Here is a 10444-nt window from a genome sequence, read left to right as displayed (position 1 = left end):
TAGGAAGTAAGTTCAGAAAGAATATGTAATCAATTTTAATGTCGCTTTCTGTAACTCTCCTCACATTTCCAAATTTCCCATGGCCTATTTATCTGCTGACACTCCAACCAATGTGGCTGATTTATAAACAACATTCATTTATCTTCCATGGCTGGCGAATGGGTGAGAAATCGTCTGATGACCTTCACCTGTGAAAGAGATCTGTAAAACCTGAACTTGATAGAAAATCATAATTAGATGATTTTAGGTTGTTATTTGGAAAAATAGACAAGGCTACATGATCACTGAATCATTGAACAGCACCAATGATCAACACCGGGATTTCAATCCCATGCTATCTGTAAGGAGTTTGTATGTTCTCCCCGTGTCTGCATGGGTATTCCCCAGGTGGTCCAGTTTTCTCCCACTGTTCAAAAATGTACCCTGGTTGTAGGTTAATTGGGTGTAATTGGGCAGCATGGACTCATAAACTGAAAGGGCCTGTTACCATGCTATAAATCTAAATTTTTAAAAATAGCCACACTGTGAAAGGAGATTGATAGTGAGACTATCTAGATGACTGACCATTGCTGCTATGTCAGAGTTTCTGAGCAGGCAGGAAAGAAGAACCACTCTGGTTTGATATTATGGACCAAACCTATAGATAACCTTTTATCTTATTGGTGTTTGGAAGACCTTACTATGTATAGAATTGGCTGTTTTTTTCCTGGTTTACGCCACTGATTTAACTTCAACAATTCCACATGGGGCATAAACTGCTTTGAATTATCGAAGGCATGGTAAGTGTATGAATTTTTTCTAAGTTTTGTCATTCAGCCAGTCTAAAAGCAATTTAATTTAGATACACTACATCATACCACTGCTAATCAATAGGTGTTTCTCCTGTGCAGTATTTTTATGTGATCGCTGAGGAGAGTGTGTGGGGGTGAGAGAAAACTTAGAGCAAAGAGGAAAAAAATAAAGGTTTCAAGGGAGAGCAGGAAGCAAGGTACCACTGTTTTAAAGGAAGCACAGGACCAAGGGTTCATTCTGTCAATGGGAATACCAAAGGTAGAGATGCAGAATGTTAACCTTCAGAGACTCTACCTTCATCATAAAAGCAACCAATATGGTAAAGGACACATCCCACCCTGTTCTCCCACCTCCCATCAAATAAGAGATCATGCGTTTGAAAACACACACTGAGAGATTAAAGACTGTTATCAGACTCTTGAACAGACATTCCAACAATCCAAGGACATAATGAGTCCAATAACTGCAGGAAAGAAGCTGTCCTTGAATCCGAAGGTTTGTGTCTTCAAATTCATGTATCTTCTACCCAATGGAAGTGGAAGTGACATGGAGTGACAAAGGTGGGATGGGGCTTTTAATATGCTGCCAGTTTTCCTGTTGCAGTGGAAGATATAATTGAGGTCAATGGATGAAATAAAAGATAAATTAATATGTGTTTCCCTTTGTCTCCTGTTCCTCTCCTTTGATATCAGTAGAGTATCAAGTCATAGCAGGATTTCTCCAGTATAATGTTAGGAACTCACAGTAGAATAAATTATCACCATCAGACATCATGTGCAGTTCAGTGTTGGGGAGAGCTGTTTGATTCACCCCTAAATTTGTTGATCCTGCACTCATAAAGTAGGGATGCTAATCTGGAACTTTGAAATTAAAAGACAGAATGCCTGTGGTTCTATTCATTAAGATTCAAAATTACTTCTTGCAGTAATCAAGCAGTAAATAATGTTGAAAATGCAGATTCATGTTAATTAAGAGGCTGTGAACTGCAAGAAATCAAAAAATATATATTTTTTATTTTAAAAAAATTAGACAATCAACATGGTAACAGACCCTTCTGGCCCACGAGGCATTCAATTTCACCCAATTAACCTACCAGAGCTCCTGAAGGAAACTCACACAGACACGTGGAGAATGTACAAAGTCCTTACAGACAGCACCAGATTCGAACCAAAGTCGCTGGCGCTGTAATAGCATTGCATTAACGGCTACGCTAAGCTTGTCGCCCCAAATTGTTTACAAAGAGATAATGAAAATCAGTGTTCTATTTCAGTCGAGGAACGTTTTGGAAGTGTTTCTGCTCAGAATTATTTATTGCTGATTTATTTATATCAGTGAATCTTTGCCTATATAAAGTTATATAAAAGGCAAGGAACCCACACAGGCTGAGGTCTGCAGACGACTTGTGGTCAAAGGACTCACACCAGGCTGGAGACTGCTGGAGACTAGCTCAAGACTGGTTCAAGGGTACCAGATATTGGAACTGGAATGCGAGAGGGTGCCTAGGGCAGGAGGGGCTCCTGAGGGCCTTGGGCGCTGAAGGCTTCCTAATCATGTCAGAGGTTTGGACAGTGGTTTGTGCGGCTGCAGAGGCTATGGGAGCACTGGAGGCAAATCCACGGACACTCAGTAGCTCTGGGGGGGACTCACATTTGCTTCTCTTTATCTGACTGCAAGGGGTGCCAGGCAATTTCTGCTAATGGTGAACCTTTATCTGCCTTACAGAAGACTATAGGCAATTTTCTGTAATATTACATCTATTTTATTACATGACAATAAAATAATCTTGTCAGCAATATTACAGCAGAGTTCATGATATTGCAGTATCTTTTGTTCTCAGAAACTTTTGTATTTGTATTCTAGGTAGTTCATTGAAGCAATAGTTTGATGAACTTGAAATGTCGATGTACTAACAATGATGTAGTACAGGAGGTTGGAGGCATTCATGTCATTGCTACAAACCTGGAGAAATACAGAGAAAATACCATTTATATTTTATCAGAACAACCAGTTTCCTTCATAGTTAAACAGATTTTAAAGTTAATTTAACTTATTTCACTTTCCTAAAAATAATTTCTGCCATTGGCTTAGCTGTCGCGTCAGTTGCCAACGTGCTGCTTATTTCGCTACAGATGATTGGTCCCTTTGAAATACCAGTTTCTTTCCTGTAGAGTAATATTCTAGCCATACAATCCCATAGATTCTAATCTAACTACTGACTTTAGAACTGTACACCTGGTTGTCAAGACCTTTGCCATCTCATTTATGTTTTTTTTTCAAATGGAAGTTGCATGATTTTACCGGTCTGAAGAATGTCCGACATCTCGAACACAATCGACCAAAACTCAAAATCTCCGCTTCCTTGCGTGAGTTTAGACAGCGTAGTGGAAGTACGGTAATTAAAGAGGCGGGACTTGCAACACACACTATTGTTCATGAAATGCCTGCAGTTAACTTTAGACTGGGAAATTTACCAGGGGTCTAGGAGGTAAAATATCAGAATGGGAATGGCACCCTCATTCCCGTTTCGACCTTTTTACACAGCCTACATTCTGGGAAAATGGCAATAATTTCCTGGTACGCAGCGGCTGTGTTAAAAAAACAGAATTGTAAATAAATCTGAATACTAAAAACAAAAACAAAGGCCACATTTCAGCAGGAAACTTGATTTTCTTAAGTTCCTGTTTTAAATGATAAGAAGGTTAATTATTACCTTTGTACAGTTTGTTTCTGTGCTACTGTACTTGCTTTTTATCTATGCAGCGTCAGATGGTATCAGATAACATGAAGGCTATATAGTGGACTCCAGTGAATCACGGTCTCCTCCAACAACCATTTACACCGCGAAGCAGCTCTAACTCTCAAAATAATGCAAAGGTAAAAAACAGATATAAAAAGACCTTTGTATATCATGTTTCAAAGACATTATGGCAACTATGATAAGACAATTTGAACTTAAACTATGAAAAATTGAATTTACAAAGCAATTAAAACATTAGTTTGCAGATATATTGATTGCTGTGATTTCTCATTTTATAGAACACTTCTGACAAGCTCACAGATTAACTTATAATTATGCTTTTGTTTGTATGATCGGAGTTGTTCAGGTCAGTAATAAAATTAACGATTCATGTACTGAGAATCAGAATCAGAATTTATAGTCACGAACGTGTCATGAAATTGGTTGTTTTGCTGCAGCATCAAAGTGCAAACATTTATATAAACCACCTTACAAAATAAATAAAAAGAGTGCAAGAAAAAGCCAAAGTAAGGCAATGTCTGTGGTTCGTTGTTCATTCAGGAATCTGATGGCAGAGGGGAAGAAGCTGTCCTTGTGCCACTGAGCGGTTGCCTTCAGGTTCCTGTACCTTTTTCCCGATGGGTGATTGGGGGGGGGTCCTTGAGGATAGAGGTTCCTTTCTTAAAATACCACCTCTTGTAGATGTCATTGATGGAGTGAAGACTGGTGCCCGTGATGTCGCAGGCCAATTAACAACCCTCCTGAGATTTTTCCTGTCCTGAGCATTGGGACCTCCTTACCAGTCAGTGATGCAAAACAGCCAGAATGATCTCCACTGTACATCTGCAGAAGTTTTCAAGAGTATTAGGTGACATAATCTCCTCAAAGTATAGATTCTGGCAAGCCTTCTTCAGGATTGTATCAGTATGGAGGCTCCAGGACAGATCCTCAGAGATGTTGGCACCCAGGAATTTGAAGTTCTTGACCCTGCACTGATGCCAAGATATTGTTGGTTGTTAGTTTGACATTTTTTTAAAAAATTCTTCTCAGGTAAATACATTCAGGTAAAATATAAAGAGACCCCAGAGACTGCAAATGCTGGAATCTGAAGCAAAATACAAACTGCTGGAGGACTTTAGCACATCACCAGCATCTGTGGAGGGAGTGATCAATGTTTTGGTGCGGGACTAGAGTTTCAATGTGAAACGTGGACTGTCCTTTTCCTTCATGGATACTGACTGACCTGTTAAGTTACTACAGCAGTCCATATTTTGCCCCAGGTAAAATATAATTTCATATGTATAAGCAACCAGACAGTTAAATATTTACTCTAGCTTATTTACATCTCCCATGCCATTGGGGTTCCCACATAAATAGTAAGATTCTTCTGGAACCTCCTTGGAAACTTTTTCTTTTTCAATCTTTTTATTATTATTATAATTTATAAACACATACAGTTCAAAGAGATATAAAAATACATAGTAAGTAATGAATTAATACAGAGATATTAAACAATAATATTACAGAATAAAAATATATCATAAAAAATTTTAGATCAGTTTAGGGTGTGAACTATCTCTAAAAAAAAAGATATAATTAATAACAATATATGAAAAAATAGAAAAAAAAAACCCCAAAAAAGAAACAAAAACAAATCTGAATTAAAAAAACTTTAAAAAAAACCTACAGATATAGCTAAACCACGCCGATCACTCCGATCTCATCTTACAGCCCAATTATCATACATAATCATAGAAAGAAAACAGAGCCAGATCAACTCACCACAAATGAAAATATTGAATAAATGGTCACCAGGTTAACTCAAACTTAGAAGGGGATTCATAAACAGAGTTTCTAATTTTCTCTAAATTTAAACATAGTATAGTTTGGGTAAACCATTGGAAAACAGTAGGAGGATTAACCTCTTTCCAATTCAATAGTATAGATCTTCTAGCCATTAGAGTAAGAAAAGCAATCATACGATCCGCAGGAAGAGATAAATAAGTCAAATCTATCATAGGTAATCCAAAAATTGCAGTAATGGGATGTGGTTGTAAATCAATATTCAAAACAGTAGATATAATGGAAAAAATTTCCTTCCAATAATTCTGTAAAGAGGGACAGGACCAAAACATATGTGTAAGGGAAGCTATTTCCAATTGACATTTATCACATATAGGATCGATATGAGAATAAAAGCGGTGGAGTTTATCTTTAGACATATGAGCTCTATGAACAACTTTAAACTGTATTAGTGAATGTTTTGCACATAGAGAAGAAGAGTTTACCAGTCGCAGAATTTTATTCCAATTTTCATTGGAAATATGAAGGTTGAGTTCTCTTTCCCAATCATTTTTAAACTTTACAAAAGTCCCAGAATTTATTTTTGTAATTATATTATATAATTTAGATATCACACCTTTTGGAGGGAATTTTGAATATAGTATATCCTCTAAAACAGTCGTAGTCTCCCGAATGGGAAAAGAGGGTAAAGTCGAAACTAAGAAACTCCTAATCTGCAAATATCGAAAGAAATGAGATCGAGGTAAATCATATTTCATGGATAATTGTTCAAATGACATGAAAGAGTTATCCAAGAATAAATCCGAAAAGAACGTTATACCTTTAACTTCCTTGGAAACTGACTGGTAAAATCTCCCCAGTTGCATTCTGCCAAGGTTAGGACTGTCCACCTTGCACCTCAATCCCAACCCATCTTGGAACTAATATCATGGTGTTTGATCAAAATAACACATCATCAAAGACAAATATAAAAGATTATAAAGAAAAACTACAAACCTGTGCTATTTTCTGCGATATTGACTGTCATTCTGTTTTGCATTGAAGCTTAGTAATGAGTTTTTGTAATATTTCTGATATTTTAAAGCCACTCCAAAGCATTGGATTTAGTGTGGGTATTAGAGGATGTGAGCATTGGTATATTTAGAACTACAGTGTTTGAAACATCTTTTAATGAAGGACAAAGAAGGAATTTGGGGGATACCCAAATTGGGTTCTGTGGAACCCTGGGGTTCCATGGAAAGGAGTGAGGTTTCTGTGGAAGAAGTAACAGGGGGTAATAACATGACATCTATTATTCTTTAATTTACTTATTTCTTCTGTCCCTAATTCAATTTGTTTCTGGGAAGGCAGCAAACGGTACACTCCACCCCAAATTTTAAAAAAGGTGTCATGAGGCCTGACATCAGCAGTGAAGACTCTACTTAGCCTATCATTTTTAACCAATGAGAATCTGAATTCTTCCAGCACAAAGCTGGCAAAGGAGCTAGCCATATTTTACCAATATTTACAGAAACCGATTTGATACTGCTCCGGCAATAGGGACTCAACTATCTAGTATTGTGACAACATTAAACAATTTCATTTCTCCTATTAAATTAGAGGAATAAAATCATTTCAACTTGGAGAATGGTAAGTTTATTTACTTTCTTACTATACTTTTTTATATACCAGGTACTGCAAACTGTACATGACAAGTAGGGTTCTGCCATTTCCAAATGCTCCCCAAAGCATTTTTGGGGATCAAGGGTTCCTTGATCTAAAACATTTGGGAAACCCTGAGATAAAGTAAATGCAAGGAGGCTTTACCACTGAGATTAGGTGAGATATAAACCAGAGGACATGGATTAAGGGTGAAAGGGAAAAAGTTAAGGGGAACATTAAGGGGAACTTCTTTACACGGAGAGTAATGGGAGTGTGGAATGAGCTGCCAGCTAAAGTGGTGAATGCAGGTACAATTTACACATTTAAAGAAAGTCTAGACTGGTACTTGGATAGGAGGGGTATAGAAGGATATGGACAAGATGCAGGTCAGTGGGACAAGACAAAATAATAGGTTGGCTTAGGCTGAAGGACCTGTTTTCTATGCTGTAATGTTCTATGGTTCTATGGGTCTAAGCTCCAGGAGGGAATGGTCTTGGAAAATATTCTGGTGTATTAATAATGGCCAAGGGATCAGAGGTGTGTGTTCCTCCAGAAATCTTACAGAGTTTCAAAATTTTAGCAACGGCCAAAAAGTGTATTGCAATCACGTGAAAGTTGGGCTCTCCAGTTATCTTGGTGAGGTGGATAGCAGAGTTGGACAGTTGTATACCAATGGAAAAAAATAACATGCAATTTAAGAAACAAGTATGACACATTTCCTAAAATATGGTGACCATATTTGGCCTGTCTTGGAGCCCAACTTTAATAAAAGTGATCTCTTGAGGTTAATGTAACCTATGAGCTCTGACAGTGTATGAAAAGGTATTTAATAAAGGGGAGAAGAAGGGGGTAGAGTTAGGTTTTTCATATATATGTTCTTTTTTTAGCTTTATATAATTTTATATATATATATGTGTATATTTTTATTGAAATGTTGTAATTGTTCATTGTTAATTTTTATGAAAAATTTTATCAAGTGAATAGGACAGAGAATTCAAATGGGTGGCATGGGGAAATCTATGCTGTTACAGAGGGTCAACTAAGCAATCTCCCAAGGTCAAATCCTTAATGTGAGTGAGTTGAACACTATGCAGGAGTATGGGTGCTCAATGGGGTGAATCCATGGAAAGTCGCTGGCCCTGATGACATGACATGAAGGGTGCTGAAGGAATGTGCAAGCCAGCTCTTCGAGGTCTTTACAAACAGATTCAACCTGTCCCTATCTAAATCCATCATCCCACCTTGCCTGAAGTCTGTCACTATCAACCCACAGCCAAAGGAGAATGTGATCAGTAGCCTCAATGCCTACTGTCCGGTAGCACAACACCATCATCATGAAGTGCTTCGAGAGGCTGGTCTTACAACACATAAAAGCCGGCCTCCTTCCTGCCTTTGATCCATATCAGTTTGTCTATAGGGCAAATAGATCTGCAGTGGATGCCATGGCTACTGCTCTTCACATTACATTGACCCATCTAGAACACCAGGGGAGCTATGTGAGCATGTTTTTTTTTATACGCTTCAGCTCTGCCTTTAACACATTCATTCCGGGGCAGACGGGTTACAAAACTTGCTGAATTAGGATTTTCCCAATCTATTTGTCTCTAAATTAAGGGCTTTCTAATGAATGGCTCCAAGACCGTTAAAGTTGGCATCCACCTCTCCTCGACCTTTATTCTCAATACCAGCTCCCCACAAGGGGGTGTATTGAGCCCCATCCTCCATACCTATGCCTTCACATATTCTACCAACACAATCATCAAAGTTTGAGATCGACACAACTTTGTTTGGACTTGTTTCAAGAGGAGATGAGACAGCCACAGGGATGAAATCCAAAGACTGACAGTGTGGTGTTCAGAGAACAAACTCATCTTGAACTCCTCAAAAAACAAAAGTACTCGAGGAGGAACAGTACAGTTCCAACCCCATTATATATCTATGGGGACTGTGTGAAACTATTTTCAGATTTCTGGGTAGGCATTGTGCTGAAGACCTCTCCTGGAGTACCAATACCATTGCAGAAGTTAAGAAGCCACAACAGTGACTCCATGTCCTGAGACTTCTCAGGAAAATGAAACTGCAGGAGGATCTGCTGGTGTCCTTCTATCATTGCTCCATTCAGAGTGTGCCGGCTGACTGCATTCCTACATGGTTTGCCAGCTGCTCAGCAGCAGACAAGAGGAACCTTCAGAGGGTCATCAATACCACTCAGAAGATGATTGGATGCTCACTGCCCTCTTTGAAGGATTTATTCAGCTCTGGCTGCATCAGTAGAGCAACCAACATCCTGAAAGACCCTTACCACCCTGCTCATTATCTGTTTGGCCTGCTGCCCTCCAGTACATGTTTCAGATCCATTAAATCGTGGACAAACAGACTTAAAACAGTTTTTACCCCAGAGTTATACATGAACTGAATACTGCCAAACATTGATTTATTTTTATTTTATTGAGCTATTGTTTTTATACCTTATTTGTTTGATGTCTGTGTGCGCCATCAGGATGTGTACTCAATTTTGTTGTACTTGTGCAATGACAATAAAAGGTTATTCTCTCTTATCTCAAAGGTCCTGAGCTGAAACGTTGACAAACCATTTCTACCCGTGCATAATGCTTGGCACACTGTGTTCTTCCAGCAGTTCTTTCCTGGGGCATTGAGAAATGTTCATTAACATTTGTGATAGTACAGAATACTGTCACCAATGTATATATACATATATATATATATATTGGCTGAGAGCCGTAGCCACACCTATTGGCAGGTCAAAAAGTGTTGTTCCTAACCAGACCCAGGTCAGTCTGGACTGGTCGACCATGCTGTAATACGCTCCAGTCTTTTGCTCATTAAACCCTTGGTTTGAGTTAACATGTCTTTGAGTCACTCGACGCACTGCAACATTAACCTCAGTTCTCAAACAACACTGAAAACTCCAAAGGGCAAATTCCAATGCAGCCCATATCTGGATAATTTCAAATTAATTTTTTTCTAAGTGAGGCACATCATAACTGCAGATGCTGGAATCTTGAGCAAAGAACAAGAAACTGGGTCAGGCAACATCCAATAGGTAGAAATTGTCAATGTTTCATATCGAAAGTAAAGCAGGAAGTGGTGATATCAAGGAGGAAAATAAGGGAGTGGGGTTGGAATTGGGAAGGGACCATCGGACAGAAAGTGGACAAGGTCAGAGAAGGTACAAAGACAGACCACGGGTGGGAAGGGGGGAGGGGCTAAAGAAGGGAAAAAAGGTAAGAAGAGCCAACATGGCCTGTTTCCGCTCCGTAAATGGTTATATGGTTATAGCGTAGGTTAAAAAAAAAGATGAAAACCACAGAACTCGATAGAGAAAATGGCTGTTAATGCCACCGGAAAGGCTCAAGCAGACATACCTATCTGTTATAAAGTATAACGCATGCCAACACAAAATTATTTGTATTCTCTCTTGAAAAGAAGCAATATACCTCGGAGTGATTT

This window comes from Narcine bancroftii, chromosome 11, assembly GCF_036971445.1.
Source record: "Narcine bancroftii isolate sNarBan1 chromosome 11, sNarBan1.hap1, whole genome shotgun sequence".
Classification (NCBI taxonomy): domain Eukaryota; kingdom Metazoa; phylum Chordata; class Chondrichthyes; order Torpediniformes; family Narcinidae; genus Narcine; species Narcine bancroftii.
The sequence above is the reverse complement of the archived record's forward strand: the minus strand, read 5'-3'. Positions refer to the sequence as shown.